Source organism: Giraffa tippelskirchi, chromosome 1 (genome assembly GCF_054371585.1).
Source record: "Giraffa tippelskirchi isolate mGirTip1 chromosome 1, T2T-mGirTip1v1.2.pri, whole genome shotgun sequence".
Taxonomy (NCBI): Eukaryota; Metazoa; Chordata; class Mammalia; order Artiodactyla; family Giraffidae; genus Giraffa; species Giraffa tippelskirchi.
Window position 1 is genome coordinate 173,214,359 of NC_137275.1, and position 23,001 is coordinate 173,237,359.

Genomic DNA, 23,001 nt, shown 5'->3' on the forward strand with positions numbered 1-23,001 from the left:
GACTGCAGCCATGAAATTAAAAGACACTTCCTCCTTGGAAGAAAAGCTATGACCAACCTAGACAGCATATTAAAAAGCAAAGACATTACTTTGCCAACAAAGGTCCATCTAGTCAAAGCTGTGGTTTTTCCAGTAGTCATGTGTGGATGTGAGAGTTGAACTATAAAGAAAGCTGAGTGCTGAAGAATTGATGCGTTTGAGCTGTGGTGTTGGAGACGACTCTTGAGAGTCCCTTGGACTGCAAGGAGATCCACCCAGTCCATCCTAAAGGAAATCAGTCCTGAATATTCATTGGAAGGCCTGATGCTGAAGCTGAAACTCCAATACTTTGGCCATCTGATGCGAAGAACTGCCTCACTGGAAAAGACCCTGCTGCTGGGAAAGATTGAAGGCTTGAGGAGAAGGGGATGACAGAGGATAAGATGGTTGGATGGCATCACCAACTCGATGGACATGAGTTTGAGCAAGCTCAGGGAGTTGATAATGGACAGGGAAGCCTGGCATGCTGCAGTCCATGAGTTCACAAAGAATTGGATACGACTGAGCGACTGAACTTTTTATAATTATTTATGTGACTAAAATAATTATAAATTTGTTATGACATTTCTCCAAAGAAGACATACAGATGGCTAACAAACACATGAAAAGATGCTCAACATCACTCATTATTAGAGAAATGCAAATCAAAACCACAATGAGGTATCATTTCATACCAGTCAGAATGGCTGCTATCCAAAAGTCTACAAGCAATAAATGCTGGAGAGGGTGTGGAGAAAAGGGAACCCTCTTACACTGTTGGTGGGAATGCAAACTAGTACAGCCACTATGGAGAACAGTGTGGAGATTCCTTAAAAAACTGGGAATAGAACTGCCATATGACCCAGCAATCCCACTGCTGGGCATACACACTGAAGAAACCAGAATTGAAAGAGACGCGTGTACCCCAGTGTTCATCGCAGCACTGTTTACAATAGCCAGGACATGGAAGCAACCTAGATGTCCATCAGCAGACGAATGGATAAGGAAGCTTTGGTACATATACACAATGGAATATTACTCAGCCATTAAAAAAAATACATTTGAATCGGTTCTACTGAGATGGATGAAACTGGAGCCCATTATACAGAGTGAAGTAAGCCAGAAAGAAAAACACCAATACAGTATACTAATGCATATATATGGAATTTGAAAGATGGTAATGATAACCCTATATGCGAGACAGAATAAGAGACACAGATGCATAGAAAAATTTTATGGACTCTGAGGGAGAAGGTGAGGGTGGGACGTTCTGGGAGAATAGCATTGAAACATGTATATTATCATATGTGAAACGGAACACCATTCCATGTTCGATGCATGAGACAAGGGCTCAGGGCCGGGGCAATGGGATGACCCGGAGGGATGGGATGGGGAGGGAGGTGGGTGGGGGGTCCAGGAAGGGGAACACATGTAAACCCATGGCTGATTCATGTCAATGTATGGCAAAAACTATTACAATGTTGTAAAGTAATTAGCCCCCAACTAAAATAAATAAATTTATAAAAAACAAAATTTGTTATGAGAGTTAAAAGTAAAGTATGCATCCTTATACATTTTCCTAGTATTAAAATGTCAATCTGAAAAATATTTCTATTGACATACTGAAGAAAAGTATTTTCACTGACATATATATTAAAGGTTATAGCTTACCTTTTGCTCTCCTTTTCTCCTCCATTGCTACCTTTCCCTTCCCCACAATGAAAATCAATTACTAAACTTTTATAGGAGTTGAAATGTATTCTGTGAGTTACTCTCTTCTTTTTGCATCATCTGGTTTTCTGACCAGCAGCACTTTTTGCTTCTCTTACAACTTCCTTTGAGAACCTATAAAACTTTGAAGAATAATAGATTAAACAGTACCCCTACTTTCATACAATATTAGCAGTCTGGTCTTCACATGAACTGTGGTCAGATTTACCTACATCTCATGACAGAGTCTACTGGTCCTATTTTATAGGTTATATTTCCATATCGCACCTTTTATATTCAGGATATGTGCTGAATATTTTATTTACAATTGCTCACAAGAACCCTGAGAGGATTGTGAATGAATTATGCCTCAAAAAAATGAAAAATAAACCTCAGAGACAAGGAACTGCTTATGACTAGAGTTCACAAATGCACAAATTGAGTTTTATAAAATTACTGTTTACTCAGAAAAATACAAAAAGTTAAAGCCTAATGATAGAGTGATAGTTAAGAGCCTCATTTAATAACGTCTAAACATCTCACTCAGAATTTTTTCTTACTTACATTTTTTAATAGATTGATGACTATCCAAAGTGCAGCTGTTTTGCTCAGAAAAAGACTCTAGGGTATGCTGGTATATAAAATGTATAGAACGTAAAGTCACAAATAATAGAGGAAAGTGATTATTCAATAAACAATTACTGAAAAGTTTGTTATGCATTTGGGAAAAAACAATATCTAAGTACATACTTCACAGGATGCTTAAAAAGTTATAGATAGTGTAAGGAGGAAAAGAATAACTCAAAGTATTAAAAAGAAATTAAAAGGAAAAGGCAGTGATTTTTTATTATAATTCTGGAAATGTGGAAAACTTTCCAAGTTCAAAGTCAATGGATATATCCCAGAGGAAAGTGTTGATAGATTGAACTGTGTAATTAATACCTTCTGTGCTGTGCTGTGCTTAGTTGCTCAGTCGTGTCTGACTCTTTGAAACTCTGTGGACTGCAGCCCGCCAGGCTCCTCTGTCCATGGGGATTCTCCAGGCAAGAATACTGGAGTGGGTTTCCATGCCCTCCTCCAGGGGATCTTCCCAACCAAGGGATTGAACCCAAGTCTCCCACATTGCAGGCAGATTTATTTATCGTCTGAGTCACCAGGGAAGCCCAATTAATACCTTCTATTTGCTATCAAAAAAAAAAAATCCCAAAATAAAGAAGTAAAGCTTACATCTACCCACATATCATTTTTAATAGAAATATAAAAATAAACCTAAATAGCGAATAATAGAGTATGGGTTGAAGACAATATAATTCACCCAGTTAATGGAATATTATAGACATAACTGGTGGGCTGCCATCTATGGGGTCGCACAGAGTTGGACACGACTGAAGCGACTTAGCAGCAGCAGTAGCAGTGATGTTTATAAAGAATCAAAATGACACATGAAGGCCATATATTTTGATATTAAAAAACAAAGAAGGACTAAAAAAAATCTGCATATGCTAATAAGTATAGATATGTAAAATTACTTCTGATATTTTTAATTTTAAAAAAGTGTTAAATATAACTGTTACACAATAGCAACCATTTTAGAATTTATATCTTTCTTTTCAAAGTCCTATTTAAGGAAACATTTCTCATCAAAATCTTCTTGTTGTTTTTTTAGATTAAGTTATTTTTGTTTGTTCTTTTTATTAAACTCAAACTTTGGAACTACTTTAACTTTCTAAATCAGTTATTGAAAACAAAAAGTAAATGACTGACATGGTTTAAAATTTAGGAAACACAAATTCTTGTCTCCTAGATTCTTGGTTATAAGCCTGGTGGGAAATTGCTGTACATTTATTTGCCGTGCCGTGTTTTGTCTTTCCTTTAACTCATCACATTATTTTGGTGCTTATCCAAGTGCTGGTTAAGTCCATCTGTCTCTTGTAACAATGTGTGATTCTAAATAGGACAGATGCTGACCCAGGAGACACCACCTCTTGAGAGACCTTAGAACCCAGAGAGCAGAAATCATTAACCCTTCAGATGCTGTGAACACCAAAATATCTCTAGTCCTACAGCAAGGTGCTTTTCACTGTACAGCAAAGACTGAGGTTTTCACATTACTTTGGCTACTTAAAACAAATGTACATGAAACAGAAAAGGACATCCTAGACAATGATAGAAACACAACATGGAAAATCACACAAAAATAGTGTAGATGCCTTCTTACTTTGGTACTTAATTATTTCTTATTTTAAAAACATATTTGCATTTACATTTTGGTCTAGTTGAGCCTTATTATATCTGCTCTCATTTGTAATCAAATATAACTGTTCCTTGGATTTATGGGTTTCAGCCCTGACCCTGTAAACTTCTCTCTCTCCTGTGAATGACTCTAACTCCATAAAGCAGTATTAAAACCACTGACATCTCTTGTCCTGTTTCTTTACGTATATGTGTGTGTGTGTGTATATATATATATGTACATATACACACACATACACACACATATGTATGTATGTACATAAGATATATATTATATTTCTGTTATATAGAGAACATATATATTTAAAATGTATGTATGTATAGCACGCACACACACACACACACATATATATATATTTTTTATTTCTAATTCTCTGTCATAACTAGCAATACCTTAGTCACATTATGTTTGGCAGCTAAGACTGATGATTCTTCAGCAGTGCACACAAAGGGCAAAATAGGTTTGAGGATTTATCTGTTAATAAAATTTACTACTTTTTTCTCTGTTCCCTACCCTGTACCCTTCAATTAGGTTAAAACTTCCCTGCTTTTGGTATTCTCTCTTTTGGTATTTTACTATTTCTTGACCCTTCTTGTTTCTTGGGATATTTTAGTATTTAACATAAGAAAATTTCTTCTTTTTTTATTTCTCAACCTACTGCTTGTTAATTTACTGATTATTTCCACCTTAATTTTCCAGTTTTTGTCTTTATTTGGTGGGACCATAATGGGTGAAATCTATATGATTTTATTTATCCCACATTGAAGTCAGAGATATTTTCTTAAGGTAATTGCTTTGACATTTTATTTCACCTACCTACCTATGCACACATGCACACACACACACACACGCGCGCACTTTTTTTTTCTTCTTTTCCCTCCTCTTTGCTGAGCTCCCCCTTGCCATGTATGGCCTCTTCCCTTATTAAAATATTTCTAACCCATATGCACACCTGTGTCCATAGTAAAGATATTGACAATAGCCATGAGGTAGAAGCAAGTCAAATATTCATTGATGGAATGCATGAACAAAATATGTAATATACATGCATTCAGATATTATTCAGAAGGAAGGAAATGCTGTCACAGTTGGATGAATCTTGAGGACGTTGTGCTAAGTGAAACATACCAGTCGAAAAAGACAAATACAATATGATTCCACTTACGGGAGGTAGTTAAAGGAGTCACATTCATAGCGACAGAATGCAGAATGGTGGGGACTAGGGACTAGGGGGAGGGGAGAAAAAAGGGAGCTGTTTAATGAATATAGAGGTTGAAATTTGCTAGATACAAAAATTCTGGAGATTTGTTTCACAACAGTGTAAATATATTTAACACCACTGAACTATACAGTTACAAATGGTTAAGAAAATGTTATAGATTAACAGTGTCCCCTCAAAATTCCGATGTTTAAATTATAATCCCTGATATATTGATTTGAGGAGATATGGGGCCTCTGGTAAGGTAATCAGGTCATGCAAGTGAAACTCTCATGAATGAAATTAGTGTCCTTATAAAAGGAATTACCAGAGCTTCTCCCCCATTTCATTGAGAACACAGTGAGAAGTAGGCTGTCTCCAACCATGAAGAAGACCCTCACCAGAACTCAGACTCCCAGCCTCCAAAACTGTGAGAAATAAATTTCTGTTGTTTATAAGCTACCTATTCTTTGGTATCTTAGGTTAGAGCAGCCTGAATGCACTAAGACAGATGGTAAATTTTGTGTTAAGTGTCTTTTGGCCACAGTAAAGAAACAATAAAAGAAGAATATATTTATTTCTGATCCTTGACACAGATATGCTGGCTTCTATGTCACTTCCTATTGAGCCCAACTATTGGACAGTTTAGCCGTGATAGCTGACAAATTGCCACATAATTAGTATACAGTCTTTGCTTTAAACAGGAGCTTTGCCACCTTTGTCTCCCTCCAGTGCTGTGGTTGTACATTCATTGGAGCACTTGCGTGTGTACCAAGTTATTTCAGTTGAGTCTGACTCTTTGCAGACCTATGGACTGTAGCCTGCCAGGTTCCTCTATCCATGGGATTCTCCAGGCAAAAGTACTGCAGTGTATTGCCATGCCCTTCTTAAGAAGATCTTCCTGATCCAGGGGTTGAACCCACATCTCTTCTGTCTCCTGCATTGGCAGGCAGGTTTTTTACCACTAGCACCACCTGTCATTCCCATTCCTCCCACTTGATTGTGCCAGGCTGGGATTATGCTCTATTTAATGCCATATCCATATCCCAGAAGGCTGGGCAGGTAGCAGGTGCTCAGTAAATATTTGAGAAAGAGTATTGGCCCAGAATAAGGGACCTTTGTTCTAGTCCCATTTCTACCATGTTCTGCCCTCCTCAGATATTGGTTGATTGAGCTGTAAAGAGGGAAGTTTGGACCAAGTACTCTCTAAACTTTATTCTAGCTCTCAATTTCTGCTCTTAGACATCAGTGGCTCTGAAACAGCATCATGAGAAAGCAAAATGATGACCCAGCCACAAATTTGAATATTTACCTTTGGAATCTAAGTCTGAAAGAACTAGAGAGGCTTTGGGGCAATAACAGAATCCTTTGATGGGTGAACAAACAAAATCCAAGGGAGGACTAAGACACATTTTTAGCGATCACCTTGCATGAATTTGGGGACGTAGAGGGAAATTAATCATTTTCTGTAGGTACTTAAAAAAAAAAAATTCTATAAAACTCTTCATAGTCTTGAAAAAATTAATTTCTTCATTTCCTATTCTTCCAGTACCAAATAACTTGCAGGGTAGACTGAAAAGACTATTCTGCTGTGAAAACATCACTTACTTTTCTTTTTCTTTAAAGGCCTGTGGGCATACATAACATAATGTTAAGTTTGCCAAGGTAATGGGCCTCAGGACATGAGACAATTATATTAATTACTTCTCTTGAAAGTATTTTCTTGAAAGTGTCTAGTACTTTATGCCATATTCTGGAAACACAAGTTAAGTACCTTCTCCTAGAAACTAAGTCGAATCCACAAATGAATGCAGAGATTTCCAGTCCCTTGAATCTCCAGGGTGTTTGAAAATGTCTGAAATCTCTTTAAAGAACATATTAACATGTATCCAAAAAGTTAGACCATAATACTATTTAACTGCTCGATTTTTCCATTATGAGTCTGTCAGCATGAATATGTTGCCCTATAGTACATGACAAGTGAAAACGCTGGTAACATTGTTTTTCATAGACAGAAAAAATACCAAAGAAGCAATTTCTTAGCTAAAATGTCACCTGTTAGATGTATAGGGCTCACTGTATTTTGTTGCCCTGGTAACAGATGGTGTAAAATGACTCCTTTGCACCACTCCATCAGAGTGATTGCATCCTGTTTTTTCCATCATTTTACAAGAGGCTGTTTTCATTCTCCCTTCCTGACCATATTAAGTGTAAAGAGATTGAATTACTGTGCTGTACCCTCTCCATCCTATGTGGATTTAAGAGTTGATATTGATGTACTGAGGACTGTGTGCTTCTTCAAGGAAAAAAAAAAGCTACAAATTATAATGAATTTGACTTTTATGTATTGACCATTCAGGAGTTGAAGTAGGGTTTCTGCACCCAAGGGATAGACATGGCCTGATCAGCATTTTTCACTCGAACGAATCCAATTGATAAAGCAATATACTCAGTGTCACTTTGCTTGATCTCCAGATTTAACAATAGTCATGCTAAAAGTAGATACATTACTCTATAAATTTTACCCATAAAAAAATGTGCTAGCCATAGCTTTCTACAGCTGCACTCCTTCCAACTTTTAACTGAGCAGGGCAAAACGGAGGCAGGTTCCAAAATTGTGCTGAGACCGTGCAAGTGTGGGCAATGTGTATTCAGGTATGGATTCATGACAGCCAGAAGCCAGACACCACTTTACTTCCTTGACCCAAACCACTGAATCAGAAAGCACTTCCTGTGAAAACCCAGCTCCTTGCTCTCTTTTAAATGGAAAATTACTCTCTGAAGTGACACACTGCTTTATAATTATCCAACTGTTTCACTCCGTCACTGTGAACAACTTAATGCCTCAAAAACGATTTGGCTGAAAATTTCATTTGTCCCAGATTTGAAATAAGAGAGTGATTTTCTTAAAGCAGAGTTTTCGTTAATGTACTTTGGGTAATTTAATTTTTGACCATTGCTACATAATACTTGTCATTCCACTACAGGTTTAAACAAACAAACAGAAAAAAACTTAGAATTACATAGACAAAACAAATGAGCATGTGAGGACATTTCAAGAGAATAGGAAACTCTCTGTGCCTTGCCCTGGGGAGAGCGGGGAACAGGGGGATAATCTCTTTTCTTAACGCTTAGGTCTTAAGAAAAAGGCCTCCAGTTAATTGCTTTTCTTGAATAGTAATTCCCTTTTAGAATTTTATATAAAAATCTGTTTTGAAGTCCTACTGCTTGATCATAATTTAGAGAGGCAAGACAGTCTACCCGCACAGCTATTATAATTTGGGTAACTGTGCTTAGACTTTTTAAATGACTTTCAGCCATGATGATAAATGATCATTTCCCTTCATAGGGGAAATACTGCAAACATTTCAATAGCTAACTAATGACCTTTTATTGTTTGATTATTCTTAATATGTGTACAACAGGAAACTGTGGTATTGATTTGCTTTTCTAGTCTATTCTGGTAAGTTGGCTATCAAAGGTTCTTTACTATGAATCTGTCGGTCTCTCTGTGTATCTTTCTCTGTCTCTGCCTCTTTGGGGCTCTCCTTCTTTATGTCTATCTCTTTGTCTCTGCTTCTCTCTCATCTGTTGTCATCTACCTCTCATTGCCCCTCAATCCAGTTTCCTGAATATACCAGAAATTCACTGATATAAGTTGTCCTGGTTCCAGAAGGCCATCAGAGAAAACCTAGCTCATCTTTTGGGCATCCATTTTAACTGACTTCTCCCTATCACTGCAGTTATATGTCTCTGTCCCCGTAGATGTGTGCCATGTAGTTAACACCCTAAAGCAGTGGTTCTCTAAGTGTGGTCCCTGGACCAGTAGCATCAGCATCACTTAGGGATTAGTTAGAAATGAAAATTATCGGGATTATCTATAACCCCAGAGCTATATAGGACTGGGAATTCTGGAGAGGGCACCAAGTGACCTGTGGTTTTAACAAGTCCTCCAGGTAATTCTGATGCTTGCTATTTGGACCACTGTTCTGAACCTCAGTTTGTTCACAATTAGCCCATTCTGATAATTAAAGCTATGTCATATCTACAGTCATGGGTGAAGCCAGCTGATTTCAAGTCACAAAGCCACAGCTATGACAAGTGGCTTTAGTGATCCTGTGACCCTTCTCACCCCACCCCAGAATTTAGTCATTCTTATCTTAGGACTCTTAAGGAGTTTGGGGAGAAGAGCACCTAACAGCACCTTTAAGCAAGACCGACCAAGCCCTAAGTGTAAGAGGAACTGAGGGGAAAATTCCATCAGAATCTGTTTTGAGACTGGATTCTACTAATTTTGCTGCTATTTCTGTAAGTTCTTCAGTAGCTCATGTGGCTTCTGTCTCCTCATTTGCAAATGGAATAAAGCCATCTAAGTCGTGGAGTCTTCATAAGAGATCAGATGATAGCTGAGGATATGCTTTTTAAACTATAAAGAGCTACACAAATATAAGAAGATACTATTAATATTATAATCACTTTTATCTTTAACAATAGCTTTAGAGTAATTATTAAGGATTTAGATAGTGAACTACTGCTGACACCAAATGTCTTTTTCTTCTCTGTATGTTCCTGGGGAAATCAGAAATCTTTTTGGTAGAGAGTTTTGTCCTCTTTTTTCCCTTTTTCTTTTTCTATTTGGGCTCTGGACTCACTGTATAAATAGCCCAGTGCATAATACCACCTGCCTGGAAGATGGCATGAAAGAGCAGCTCTCATTTTGTGCTCAATCACAGAACTAGTCCCTCACCCATATTTTAAGAAAAATAAGAGAGCTGCCAGGCGTAAGTGCCTTGTAAATATATTTCCTTTGCAGGATTACAGGACATGGAGAAACTGACAACCGTAGATAGTCCTTTCTAGAATATGTCACCTTCCTGGGCTGGGAGTAATTGATGGAGAAGTTTTGGGATGATTATGACATTAAGATCAAAGAATTATACATATGAGGAGGGGAACTCATAGCCCTCCCTCCAAGACTCATCTCCCTCCCCCCAGTCACCCACATAAACATGTCAGAGACTGAAATACTTCAAGAAGTACTGTCCAATAGAAATAATGCCAGCCATTATTTAACTTTTTTCTGAGAGTTACATTAAACAGTATATTAAGAAAAAGGTGAAATTAATTTTTAGAGTATATTTAACCCAGTATATCCAAATTATCATCATGTTAGCATTAAGCAGTGTAAACATTGGACTTCCCTGGTGACTCAGATGGTAGAGAATCTGCCTGCAATGCAGGGCATCTGGGTTCGATTCCTGGGTTGGGAAGATGCCCCAGAGAAGGAAATGGCAACCCATTCTAGTACTCTTGCCTGGAGAAGTCCATGGACAGAGGAGCCTAGCAGGCTACAGTCCATGGAGCCACAAAGAGATGGATATAACTGAGCAAGCAAACACTTCCTTTCCTACCTCCAATGTAAACATTAATGTGGTGGTTTACATTCTCTTTATCATCCTAAGTTTTTGAAATCTCATATGTATTTTACCCTGAAGGGCAATGCTCCATGAGGACTAGCCACATTTCAAGGGCCCAGCAGCCACAGGTGCTAAATGTAGTTACTGTACTGAACAACAGAAGTTTAGAAAATCTTTAATTTTACAGCGCAAATTGGTAAAGCATCAGCGGTCTCACAGACAAGTTAAAACCCTTTCAGAGTGTGTTTGAGCAGTCATTTCTGCTGCTTGTGTGCCCTTTTCTCTTCTCCCACATTGTTCTTCCCCTTCCTGGACACATTCAATGCACACACACTTGTGCTTGCTCTCTCTTGCACATGCACTCTCTCTCTTACTCCATGGGGCACACTTACCTGGCCAAAGTTCGCTTCTCTTTTCCCCTTTCAGATGCTGTTGTCTTTGTCTGTGTGGCTGAGTGAGGCCTCCTCTGTATCATCTTAACAGTAAAGGAAAGGTGCTGATGCAACCTGGATTACTGAATGACTGTATTCACACTAAACTGTGCTGCTGTGCTCTCTCAAAACAAAAGACTGAAAGTCTCCTTTTCACAGTCTTGCAATTCTTTTACTGACCTTTTCCCTGATCTCTTTAAAGCAAAAGAGAGAGAGAAGAATGAGAAAAGAAATTCTGAGGAATAATTAGACCACCTTCTCACATCATCCATGACCCTCAGAGGAACCACAGATGCTTCTTAGGGGGCAGACATAGTCCTTCAGGCCTCCTAAATATAAAGTGTTCATGTTGAGAAAACAATAAAATTTTCTAGGGAAGCATGGTAAAATTAAAAGGTGATTAGAGCCAAGTTAGCTTAGAACCACTCAAAACCTTTAAATTTTAGTATGTGTTAATTTTACTAGAAAATACATAAAAATACCTATGCTGCCTACATAATGCTTTTGGGTGGAGGAGAAAGAATACTCAGCTTTTGATAAGTGAGATCTCTTTGGGGATAGACAATAACCATCTTGGGTAAGCCCTGCAGCACCATTACATACCACTACCTGTCCCCCTGGTCCCATGTCCAGGGAACATCTTCCTAAATGCCCCTGGCAGCTTGAGCCAGTCTGGGCACATGTCCTGCCACCTTATGTGCCTGTGCCCATGTGGTTCTCCACCCAGGACAGTGCTGGCTAATGAAGCCCTGCTGATTTGTTACAACTGGATAAAATTTATGGTGCATCATGACTGTAAATATGCCTCTTCTCATTCACAGCCTGGTTAGGCTGGAGGGCCATTACATCTTAATTGGGTAATTTTTTTTATATCTCCAAAGGCAGGGTTCATGCATCAAAGATGCCTCAGAGCAGGGCCTCTGGTGCCAGCTGGCATTAAAATGTTGACCACTGTAAGAAGACCCAACACCTCATTCATGGACTGAGTTTTTGAGGTCTTTAAAATAGTTTCCCGTCACTTGTTTTAAAACAGAGCTTTCAATCTATTATGCCAACATGTTTGAAGAAGGAAATATTTACTTTTAAAGACCTTTTTTTCCCCATTTCCTCTCTTATTTTTTTCTCTCCTGTTTTATGCATGCTGCACTTTTAGAGATTTCAACAAACTTCAAAACCATGTGACAATATACCAAATGAATCTGTTCTAGTTCATTTTCAATTTGCAAAATGTGTTTGAATGTAGATGTAAATATAAACACACATGCACAACTTCAAGCTCAAAGGAGTCAATTCTTTTGAGTCCGTAAATTGCACCAATTAATTGTGCAATATGCTGCTGCCGTTTTGCAGAGGAACAATGAAACAAAATGAACCAAGGTGGATTTCATTGAGAATAAAGACTCCAGTGTAAAAATGTAAAGGAAGGAGTCTTTGCCCAAAGCATTATGAACCAAACCAAAACAGAAGAAAAGGAATAAAGGAACTATTGCAAGAAGGAGAGGGAGGCAGACAGAGGCAGGAAATAGCAGCGGAGGCCGTTCCCACCACTACAGAATCTGCGCAGCAAATTGCTGTGATTTAAGGAGAAGTAGCAATCAGCACCAATTGAAATATCCCTGAATGCAACTATAATGACATTCCTCTTCTCCCTCTCATGTCTGGCGTGAAAGGCCATCATCGGAAATGTGCACCATCGTGAAGGATATACTTTCTAAAGACAAGAAGACCCCTGACTATGATCCCAGACCAAGAGCCTTCTGTGTATATGAGGCATGTACCCCGTGTCACACGGGTCCAGTGCTTAGAAGGGCTTCAGGCTTGATTAAATGTGCTGATGTCACTGTCTTGAACTTTCAGTTCTTAATAATTTTGAACAAATGCTTGTGCATTTTCATTTTCACTGGGCCCCACAAATCTGTCCTAGAAGAAAATATAGCTATCTAGTTAGAGAATGTCCAATTGAAAAACACCTTCTCCATAGCTTCCCCAACTAGATAATCAGGAGCAGGGGAAATGAAAACAACAAATAGAACACTGTCACATTTTATGAGACTATTCCTGCCCCTGTCCTAGTTGGTTACCAAAAGAACTGTCAGAAAGCAGTCGGCAGCACTAGACCCCAGCTTTGCATCAAAGATCTACCAGGGCTGTTTCCAATGCCTCTATTGATTGGGTTGAATTACATGGCACCCCATGTCATGTCACATCAAACATGACTTGATGTGACGAGACATAACGTGACTTGGTGCAAAACAGAAGAAGAATTGGAGGAAAACATCTTTTTATTTAAAATGCCAAGGAGGATGTGAGACAAACCTAGGAAAGCAGAGGTGATCATAATAAAATAATGCTCCTAAATTATAGATGATAGTCTGTGCTTCTCTGGCCCTTTTCATCCATGGCTATCAAGGCCACACCACAGACCTGGTTAGACCCTCTTGTCATTTCTTTGCAGGTTCTCATTGCAACCTAATTTGGTATGACTATGCTGTGGCTGAGTCTTCCTCATTTAAAAGTCAGATAGGTCCAATCCTGGTAGGGAGCTGTTTTAAAGAAAAAAAGTACAAAAAACTTCACAGAGGATGTTAAGAAGATTGTTGTAAGAGGCTAACATATGCTGAAGGCCGTCAGAAGCTTCCTTGCTACTGCTGCTGCTGCTAAGTCGCGTTAGTCGTGTCCAACTCTGTGCGACCCCATAGACGGCAGCCCACCAGGCTCCACCATCCCTGGGATTCTCCAAGCAAGAACACTGGAATGGGTTTCCATTTCCTTCTCCAATGCACGAAAGTGAAAAGTGAAAGTGAAGTCACTCAGTCGTGTCCAACTCTTCGCGACTCCATGGACTGCAGCCCACCAGACTCCTCCATCCATGGGATTTTCCAGGCAAGAGTACTGGAGTGGGTTGCCATTGCCTTCTCTGCAGAAGCTTCCTTACTGATTAGTAAACAAAAATAAATAAATAAAGGAATTCTATTTAGAAAACAGTTAACACTAGTGTCTAAGAATAAGGAACAGGTAACTTTCAGTGGGAGCGTGGGCGTGGCATCATATGGTAAGATTGTGTCACCTCAGATTTAAAGAGCACTGCCTGCCACCACTATTTGTCAATGTTCTAATGTGATTACATACAGGGAGAAGGGCATTGAGTGTGGCCAGTTTTTCCAAGAACTTCTCAGTATTCCTGGGAGATCTGGCACCAGTATCTGCATGCTCAAGGTTCAGTTTCCTCTCTATCAGGCTAGGGTGATCTTGAATCCCACTAATATCTATAGTAAGGAGAAGGTTTGAGAAAACTGCGGACCCCATCATCCTGTATTCCTAGCTGGGTTAGAAAGACTCTGCCCAGTAGGCCAGGCAAATGATCCCATGGAAGATGTTGATGGGATTTTCAGAGAGCTGAGGGTCTAGAGCTGTGTACTGAGAGTGTTCTGTGATCAGACACCTTCCTGCCACACAAGGAAGAATACTGAACCTAGCTTGGTACCTGCACTCCCTAGACCCGAGACCTCTCTGGTAGCCTGAGCTCACTCTCTGCACTCCATGGATCCTTGCAGCATAGACCAGTGTTACAAGTAGAGGCTTCAGAACCCAATTCCCTGGCTTCAAATGCCAGCATGACCTTTCCTCAAATGATGTAGTTTTGAATGAGTGATTTAATTCTTCTTTGTCTGAGGTTTATTATGTATAAAATAGGGATGATGATGTAACTATTTATAGAGTTGTTGTCAAGATTCAGTAGAAAGAAATATATATCAAGAACTTAGAAGGATTCATGTGTAAGCAGTTCATGAAAATGTATAACTCTTAGTTCCTCCCTTTCTGAACCAGAGTTGGATATTAAACACTGATCTTTCTAAATACAAAATCAAATGAGTGATATGGTCAATAGTCTTTTTTCAATGTTTTTTTTTTTTATTATGGTAAAAGTCACATGATATAAAACATACTATGTTAACCATATTTAACAGTATAGTTCAGTGGCACTAAGTACATTCACATTGTTGTACACCTTTTACCATTATCCATCTCCTGAATTTTTCACCTTCCTAAGCTGAAACTCAGTCCTTGTTAAATACTAACTTCCCATTCTCCTTCCCTACTTCACCCCTCCCTACCACCGCCCAGCCCCTGGCATCTACTGGTGTACTTTCTGCCTCTATGAATTTGATTATTCTGTAATAGATACCTTGCATACATGGAGTCAAACAGGATTTGTCTGTACCTAATGTATATTGGAATATATTTTTAAGATTAACTTAATATATGTCCTACAAAATGATTGTACCGCTTGTCCCTCAACAGATTCTCATTAGTTATCTATTTTACACATAGTAGTGTACACATGTCAATCCCAATCTCCCAGTTTATTGCAATCCCCTCTTCCCCTGTCGGTGTTCATACATTTGTTCTCTATGTATGTGTCTCTATTTCTGCTTTGCAAATAGGTTCATCTGTACACTTTATCTAGATTCCACATATATGCGTTAATATACAGTGTTTGTTTTTCTCTTTCTGACTTGTTTCACTCTGTATGACAGGTTCTAGGTACATCCACATCTCTGCAAATGACAGTCTTATTTTTATAAGGCAACATTGAGAGAATCTCCTCTTCCTGCCAATATTTTCTCTATAGATATACTGATTAGGTTCCCTACCATCATTGGAAATGGGGCATCTTATCAGTTCAGTTCAGTCTCTCAGTCGTGTCCGACTCTTTGTGACCCCATGAATCGCAGCACACCAGGCCTCCCTGTCCATCACCAACTCCCAGAGTTTACCCAAACCCATGTACATCGAGTCGGTGATGCCATCCAACCATCTCATCCTCTGTCGTCCCCTTCTCCTCCTGGATCCAATCCTTCCAGCATTAGGGTCTTTTCCAATGAGTCAACTCTTCTCATGAGGTGGCCAAAGTATTGGAGTTTCTGCTTCAACATCAGTCCTTCCAATGAACACCCAGGACTGATCTCCTTTAGGATGGACTGGTTGGATCTCCTTGCAGTCCAAGGGACTCTCAAGAGTCTTCTCCAACACCACAGTTCAAAAGCATCAATTCTTCTGTGCTCAGCTTTCTTCACTGTCCAGCTCTCACATCCATACATGACCACTGGAAAAACCATAGCCTTGACTAGATGGACCTTTGTCGGCAAAGTAATGTCTCTGCTTTTAAATATGCTATCTAGGTTGGTCATAACCTTCCTTCCAAGGGGTAAACATCTTATCAAGACTTGGACATTAGAAAGTCTAACCTTTCACTGGTGAACCAAAGTGACAAAATGCAAAATAGCCCCATGGACAGTGGACTGATTAGGAAATCTTGAATACATAACTAGATTCATAGTCTACTCTTGTCATATTCAAGTTTATCCTGCCTTTTGTAAAAATGTATATGATTATTTTTTTCAAGTTCACACAGATTGTCTAAATGTTTTCAAGTTTTTTCTTCTCTTTTGGCTTCAACACACACACACACACACACACACACACACACACACACCCATTAGATCCATGAAGTTAAAGAAACAAACTAAGAAAGTAATTCAGTTCTTTCCACAGTGAACAAAGAGTTGTGAAAGAGAACAAAATGGAATTTTAAACTCATATAAACTTTGGAATGCTCCCTTCTTTATGTTATCAATGACACCTCTATAATTTACAAGAAAAGAGGTAATGGAGAGTAAATACTTTTGACAATGGAGCTGAGAGAATATTAAAAGTTCTATTTCTAGCTGCCATGATTGTGGAAGAAACCACCTTAGACTTCTGAAAGGTGGCCTTAGCTTATAGCATGCCATCTCAGGTTTTGAAATGTATTGTCTCTGTGGCTTTCCAATGAAAGTGAAGAGAAGTGAGACTACTTTAACATTTTTTAATGGATTTAAAAATTAAACCCTGCTGGACTTCCTTGTCACATGAAGTTAGACATAGAGATAACTTGTGAAGAGGAGAGAGGCCACATGATATTGGAGTCAGACAAACTGTCCTCCTTGCCCAGCATGGGCCTTTGGATGAAGAATTTCACTGCCCTAAGCTTCTATTTTTCCAGTTAAAGATAAAAACTCTTGGCATTATTGTGAAGATTAGAAACAGCACATACAGTGTGTAACACAAAATGCACAGTCCTGATGCCTGATCAACAGTGGGAGGCACTCAGTAAATATGAAGTTGTTGTTATTATTGTCACTACCACTACTACGGTTATTATTATTATTTTATCATCATTATCTGTGTTGCCATTATCATTATATGCCTGTGCTGGTCACTCTGCAGCATCTTAGGTAATGTAGTTACCATCTTCAAGGGCCAGTAGTCTAAAATAAGATCAATAGAATAAGTATACGCAATATATTAACAGTGTCATTCTTTATCTGAAGTATTTCCATTAGGAAAGAGGGGAGGGGGAAGCTGAGAGCCCGCCTGGCATATGTGTTCACTTAAGCTAAGTGCTAATGCACTGATATTGGCAGAAGGAGTGGTGGACCTGCCAACCTTGTGGGGTTTCTAAAAGGGATAGTTGGCATAAGGGGGATTCAGAGAGAGAAAGGATGCAAATAACCTTACAGTAGGCACTGTGGCTACTCCTGGACACTTGGTTTATTTATAGTTCAAAGCTGATCTGAAAGGCACTATGAAAATGACTTAATGGCACCTCCTCAGCCTGAAGCACGGCTTGCTTCTTTACCTGGAGAGAGCTCTGGACAGAATCCCAGTCAGCCTAATAGCCAAGCCACACCAAGGGAGTGCCATGAGAGGTCAGATGTTCATAGGAGGCTGGAGCCTCAGAGGCAGCCTGTGTGCCTTTGTTTGCTCTTCTCTGTACTCTTCTTTCTCTTGCTGAGCTGTCAGGCTGCCTGTGACTCTTAGGGGAAGCCCTTGTTTTACGAGCCATCTTTGAGAGATATTTGGAGAGGATCCAGGAAAGTACAAACTGCAGTGACTAAAGGGTTGGACTGAGACCCATGAGGGAAGTCCAAAGAGGTTTAATTAGGTAGTCAGGAAGGGCTGAGGGTAGTGGAACAAAAGTCTTCAAGTGCACCCAGTGGGTCACACAGAGAATAAAAAGCAATTATGTGCTGCCTCTAAGAACAGAACAAGAGGCAAAATTCTAGACAAAGAAGCCCAAAGCCAGCCTTTTGGGTTCACAGCCCTAATGTGAGTTTCTTCCCAACACCCTTACAGCTAAGTTATCTGTTCATGCATAAACGAAAAAGAAAAGCAAAGATCTCTCCTCACTGGGCCTCTGTGAGATGAAAGATGATGAGATTCAATGAAGAGCCGGCCTGGTTCTAGGCCCGTGGCATTCTCTAGAGCTCTCTTGTTCAAACCCAAAAGAGGATTCCATTTTTATCATCTTCACAGCAACCTTTGCCTTTATCCTATCCAAAGCAGAACCAAGTTAGAATCTGGAAGGATAAATAAGATCATATAAAATAAGGTCACCCACTCATTAGATAAAGGAGCTGACCTGCTTTAATACCAACTTTGACATGCTTCTGCTCTACTAATTTCTGTGTTTGTAGAAGCCAGGGTTGTCCAGTGGTAAGAATTCTCAGTGTCAACTTGTGTCATGATCCTGAGCAAGGAATACCAAACTGCCCCTAGAATGAGCTTAGCCAGACAGTGGCAAAACTAGACTTACTCAGACTCTTGCAACTAGAGGAGATCTGTCCGGCCTCTTCTAAACTGGTGGACAGAAAGAATGAAGTCTTTACTGTGTGTAGATTTTTTTGATGATGGCCATTCTGACCCATGTGAAGTGATACCTCATTGTAGTTTTGATTTGCATTTCTCTATGGGAAAAGAATCTAAAAAAGAGTGGATATACATACATATATATATATATGCATGACTAGTTTATTTTGCTGTATATCTGAAAGTAGCACAACATTTTAAATCAACTATACTCCAATAAAAAAATTTTTAAACAGTGAATGAAACCTTTTAAATCCTATTCTAATTCACTTACATAGATTTTTCTTCATTAAATGTTACTTTCCGTAGACCAAAATGGTGACTCCTGAGTCCTCCCATGGACCCAGATTGAAACTGTGGAGCCAGTGAAATATATTTTATACCTTTCTGCTCATCCCAGGTAACTATATTTTCCTTCCTTCTCTACCATCTCTCAGTCCTACCAAGTTAAAAAGAATCAAATAATCACACAGAGATATGGGAGATAGAAAACCAGTCTATAACAGAGAACATTCTAGTTGAATATGCCTTAAACAACTGAATGAATATATCCATTGAGTTGAGCATGGTAACATTAGTTATCTAACTTGGGTTATTCATCCTCTGATCAGTAATCATGATATCTGTTATTCCCCAGATATTGGAAAGGTTTTGAAGCAACAGAAGTAAACAGAACAACCCCTTCCCCCATATTTTGAAGAAACTCAGTGAATATCTGTAGTACTGTCATATCTTTGTGAACAGGAAAAAATTGGCCTGACTCAAGTGTGTAGGTTGAAGTGCTGATGAAGGATGATCAAAGAGCAGGTCATAGAATTAGAATATTAGATACTGAAGGGTACCTCTGCTATGTCAAGAAGTTTGCACCTTACACGACAAGCCCTTTGAGGGGTAACGGAAACCTTTCAACATGGTCATGATATTACTAGATTTACTTCTTGGTGTTCTTGTTGGGTTTTGATTTTTGGTTTGGGAATTTTATTTTTTAATTTAGTTTAGCTTTTTTTGTCTGAAGTGTGAAAAATAGACTGGATTGAGGGAAATTTTGTGGGGAAAAGATCATCAACTATACAACATAGAGGTGAAAGATGGATGGTTAAGGCCTAAATTAAGGCATTAAAATTAGAAAAAGACAAGGAGAACACTTTGAAAACACTGAAAAGGTAGAACTGACATAGCTTTTAACTCTTTAATATTTATGCATTCTAGACAGAGAGTTCCAGTTCAGTCACTCAGTCATGTCCAACTCCTTCCGTCCATCACCAACTCCCGGAGTCTACCCAAACCCATGTCCATTGAGTCGGTGATGCCATCCAACCATCTCATCCTCTGTCAACCCCTTCTCCTCCTTCCCTCAATCTTTCCCAGCATCAGGGTCATTTCCAATGAGTCAGCTCTTCGCATGAGGTGGCCAAATTATTGGAGTTTCTGCTTCAACATCAGTCCTTCCAATGAACACCCGGGACTGATTTCCTGTAGGATGGACTGGTTGGATCTCCTTGCCGTCCAAGGGACTCTCAAGTGTCTTCTCCAACACCACAATTCAAAAGCATCAATTCTTCTGTGCTCAGCTTTCTTTATAATCCAACTCTTACATCCATACATGAGTACTGGAAAAACCATAGCCTTGACTAGACAGACCTTTGTTGAGAAAGTAATGTCTCTGCTTTTTAGTATGCTGTCTAGGTTGGTCATAACTTTCCTTCCAAGGAATAAGCGTCTTTTAATTTCATGGCTGCAATCGCCAGCTGCAGTGATTTTGGAGTCCCCAAAAATAAAGTCAGCCACTGTTTCCACTGTTTCCCCATCTATTTCCCAAGAAGTGATGGGACCAGATGCCATGATCTTAGTTTTCTGAATGTTGAGCTTTAAGCCAACATTTTCACTCTTCTCTTTCACTTTCATCAAGAGGCTCTTTAGTTCTTCTTCACTTTCTGCCATAAGGGTGGTATCATCTGCATATCTGAGGTTACTGATATTTCTCCCAGCAATCTTGATTCCAGTTTGTGCTTCCTCCAGTCCAGCATTTCTCAATGATGTACTCTGCATATAAGTTAAATAAGCAGGGTGAAAATATACAGCCTTGAGTATCAATGATTTTTCCACCTTTTTATAATAATTTGTAGAGTACAGAGAAAAAACTGTGAAGGCCATCAACTAAAAAAGAGCCACCAAAATTTAATAAAGATAAAAAGATTATCCTTTGTGACTCCAAGTTCTGTATTTTACTTTGAGATGTGCAAAGGTACTTGAAGAAATAATCAAACTATCAGTTGCAATCTTCTTTGAGAAAACAGGATCCTGAGTTGCAACCACAACAGCTTTGTGAAAATCAGATTGTCCAGACCAGCTTCATTTTCTTCTGTGGTGGAGTGACATGCCAGGATGATGATAAGGGGTGATAAGAGTGATAAGGGGAAAGCAGTAGTTGTAGTCAACCTGAACTTCAGCTAGAGTTTTGATTCTGATTTCATTTTATATGACATTCTTATTAACAAGTCAAGGAGACATAGGGGGACCCCAAGACTGTACTCAAAAGTAGACCAAACTGAAAGGAAAAAAATAAGAGGGATTCCACTGTGGTCAGTCTAATAAATATCTTTCCTAGTGGCCATTGAGGAGATGACAAACCTTTGTTTCTTCCTTTGGAGGAGCTGCTAATATTACACTTTCAAGTTGATGATGATGAGTGAGGGAAATGTCCTTCTTCCTTAAACGTACTAGAAAATGGCAGAGTTCAACAATGAGCGGTGAAGGTACTAGATGGAAAAAGACAGATGAGACCATGTGAATAAGCCTATAGCAGAGGTTATTATTCACATGAGTGTGAAAGTTGGCTGAATTCCTGAACTAAAATCATAATGCCACCTCCCATCAGCCTCAGGCTTCATGACAGTTTAAGATAGGCTTAAAAAATACTTGAGCTAGATCAGTTTGAGTTACTGATATAGTACTTGCAAATAGAAAAAAGAATAGTTTTTTAAGGAAATTTTGCTCATTCTTCATGTGTACGAGAAGAAAAGGGTAGGATTCTAGACACAATAAAAGTTAGATAGTGGCTGTAGGATTAGTTCAATGTATACATATATTAAGTAATTTGCTTGGAAGGATTCCAAGGGAGCTAACCATACCTACCATCCCAGAAAGTGCCAGCTCTAACTGCTGAATGATACCTGCATTTTTACCATTATCCTTTTCAGAGAAGGGAACTAAAATGACTAGTCCATTTCTATGAGTCAAACACCATGCATGACCTATCACATACACTACTTACAGAACCCTGCATGAAGTCACCATCCTTTCACATGCGATGAAGAAACTGAGGCTCAGAAAGGCTGTGTCACTCACCCAGGGTCACACAGTCAGTAGTGGAGCTAGTATTCAAAGGTGGGTTTTTCGTCTTCAGAACCTGCCTTCTCTGCATTTTATCACATTAAGAAGCCAGTCTTTAGAGTTATTTTCTTATACCTTGAGAAAGTTGGCATTTCCATTGGTGGCTAATTCTTTATACTTCAATGGGGATATTTTTCAGAATCACCTCAGAACCTAGAGGGGGAAAAGTGTATAATAAAAAAAGTCAGAGTAGACCAATAAGGAGTGAAAGGGCACATCTCCAAATGTTAAGATAAGATGCAACTCAGGAAACTGAGAACATCAGGGACAAACTTCTGAAGCATATGTCTGGGCTAAGCACCAATGGCTCATCATAGAAGACAGAATAAGAGAAAGTAGTGTAAATTCCAGCAGTAGGGTAAATCAAGAGGGTGCCCGACCGCCCCTGCCACACACACAGACACTCAAACACACACACCACACCACACATCACACGCAAACACACACACACACACACACAAACATAGATTAGACTTATAGTTGCCTTAACATAAACTAAACCTTAGACATCCCCCATTGTCACTTCCTCATTTTAAAGACAGACTGGTACAGAGTGATGCATTCCTGTGTGCAGAGTCTTATAGCTACCTGTAGGTAAAGGTACACTCAGTCCTAGGTCTTCTCGCTTTCAGTTTTACAGGTTTTTTATAGTTTAGGTTCATATCTGTCTGAAGTGATGAATTCAATCCAAGTACTTTCCTCTGGGACCTTCTAGCTCTTTTAGTTCATGAATTGTTTTCTAGCTTAAAATATAAGATAAAAATAGAAACTAGAAAGCAATTATAGAGGATGTTTGCTGTTTTTTATTTCCCAAATTCCATTTATCCCCCCTTCTCATTGGTAACAGCAGGGTGACTTGATTTGGGCATTGCTTCCTTCCCCTTCAAG

At 39.1% G+C, this 23,001-nt stretch overlaps 1 long non-coding RNA gene across 8 annotated transcripts in view; it reads left to right on the plus strand.

Moving 5' to 3' along the window:
• LOC145512531 (uncharacterized) overlaps positions 1-23,001 on the plus strand; it is a 1,082,988-nt gene that overhangs the window by 712,383 nt on the left and 347,604 nt on the right. Inside the window, exons 1-2 of one of the 8 annotated variants that reach the window (XR_014058649.1) lie at positions 9,321-9,488; positions 19,030-19,120. The exons of the other annotated variants lie outside the window; for them this stretch is intronic. This is a non-coding gene — a long non-coding RNA (uncharacterized LOC145512531). Of the gene's footprint in view, positions 1-9,320; positions 9,489-19,029; positions 19,121-23,001 lie in introns of those variants that run through there. 8 annotated transcript variants of the gene reach the window in all.